Here is a 2,374-nt window from a genome sequence, read left to right as displayed (position 1 = left end):
CACACACACACACACACACACACACACACACACACACACACACACACACACACTGTAGGTGGCACCGTTCCCTAGTAGCATGCATTCATGGACCCCTCTTTGCTTCCTGATTATGGATGTGATCTTACCAGCTGCTTCAAGCTCTTGCCACAACGGTCTGTACCCTGGAAGTGTGAGAAACAACCAACTTCTTGTCCTTTAAGTTTCTTCTGTCGAGCATTTCATTACAGCAACAGAAAGGAGAAACTTAAGACAGCCAGCATTTGGGGGTGGGAGGTTGTCCTGGAAATCACTGGTGTGGTCTTTTCTGCTGCAGCTAGAAACACAAGCCTGAGGACAAGAAATTTCCCCAGCATCTCCAGAAGCTGGTCAACAATGGAGATCTTGAGCTAGGACTGTTTGCACGATCTCACTGGACTGGGACCCTGCTCCGCAGAGATTTTTTTTCTGAGTCTCCACAGCTGCCCACAGTCTCCGGGCATGATGGAACAACGCTTGCGTGCACGTCTGGTCGACCACTAGAGGGCTGCAGCAGGGCGTAGGGGGTGTGCCAGTTCCACAACCTTGGTAACAGTAAAATTGGTGAACTTGGTTGTCCCTGGTGGCTTCCTCTTTTGACTCCATCCAGAATTTGCAATATCGCTCCCCCAAACCTTCCAGTTCTGAGAGGCTTCATTATCCTCCTAAGCTACGCTGTGCAATAGAAAAGCTGAGTCCAGGACTGTGCAGGAACAGGGGCACAGTGTTCCTACTGCTGGCTCTGCCCCCCGGGGCCCAGCCTGGCCTTCTACCAGCCCAATGTCCTTAGCTCCGTCCCAATCTCCATTTGCTCCTGTCAAATAAGGTGGGGTTTTCTCGTCTTGTGTTTCTTTAACCAGCCAGGTGGTGATGAGGGTCAAAGCCCTGGATCCGACAGTGCTTTGCTGACGTGGAGAGTGCACTCTGCTTAGTAGCAGTAGTATTTGAAGGGCTCTAGTAAAGACTGGCCTCCTTTGGCTGAGAATTGGGACAGGACTTCCACGTTTTCCAAGGAAAACTGGAAACCTACAACTCAAAGGAAGGCCACAGTGGAAATTTACGCTCTCAATTAGGATCTCAAATCACACCCCATGAGCCACTAGTCGCTTAGCATGAAAGGAGTTACAAGAGAAAAAAGGGTTCTAGGGAGAACATTCCCAAAAGACGGATTGGCCTGATTTACGCTGGGGAGGGTGGGATGGGTGGGGGTGGGTGGGTGGGGAGCTAAGATAGCCACTACTTGTCCTACGCTGCCACCTTGTGGCCATTTTCCAGACTACACAAGTAAAATTAGTCTCAAAATGAGAAGCCGAAAGAATTGCTGAGATGGGGAAAATCAGCCTAGGATGACTAGGTAATCCCAACTGGTTATCCTATGCCAAGTTATCAGCCCTAAAAATATACAAACAAGAACAACACTGCTGTGTATATACATTTGTGTGTGCGTGTGTGCGCGTGTGCGGTATGTGTGTGTGTATAAGAATGATAAAGGAAATAAGACATTATAAATTTGAGAGTGACAGGGCACAGGAAGGCTTGGACGGAGGAGCTGAAAGAGAAAATGTTATAAATATAGCATGCATCTATGAGAGTAAAAAACAAATAAAATACAAGTAAAGACCAAGCAGAGAGTTAGGAACGGTGCTACATGCCTGAAATATCAGCTCTGGAGTGCTGAGGCTCAAGTAGTGCTGTGAGTTTGAGGGCAGGATAAGATACAAAGTGATACCTAGCCTTAAAAATAAACAAATGAAGGAATACATCTGAAATCCTTAAACACACTGCCATGGCTTGGTCTGCATTGGGCCAGGTCTGAGATGAGTTAAGGAGGGGTAAGCAGAGAAGGGTGCCAGGCAGCATGCAGGATCACCAGACACTGCACTTTTGACTTAAACATTGTGTGTCTTTCCATGTGACTATGGGTCACGTGGGCCAGGCAGAAATAATAGCAACGCTTGCAAGTGGGGCATTGAATTGTCTCACTAACAATAAAAGAAATAAAATGAATGTTATGAGGGCTGAGTTGGGGGGGTTCACCTAGTAGGGGTGTCTGCTCTGAAAGCATGAGGTTCAGTTTGAGTTCAAATCCCCAACACCCATGTAAAAGGCCTGGCATGGACCACTCTCCCTTTAATCCCAGTGTTAGATGAGGTGGAGGCGAGAGGACGGCTGGGGCTCTCTGGCTACCAGCCTAACTCCATGCTCAGTGACAGTATCAAGGTGAAGAGTGATAGGGGCTGGACACCTCATGTCCTCCACATGCACAGGTACATACACGATCCATGTCTCACACACACACAGAATGAGAGAGAGAGAGAGAGAGAGAGAGAGAGAGAGAGAGAGAGAGAGAGAGAGA

The sequence above is a fragment of the Grammomys surdaster genome, unplaced genomic scaffold (genome assembly GCF_004785775.1).
Source record: "Grammomys surdaster isolate TR1022 unplaced genomic scaffold, NIH_TR_1.0 1166, whole genome shotgun sequence".
Classification (NCBI taxonomy): domain Eukaryota; kingdom Metazoa; phylum Chordata; class Mammalia; order Rodentia; family Muridae; genus Grammomys; species Grammomys surdaster.
Note: the sequence above shows the minus strand (reverse complement) of the source record.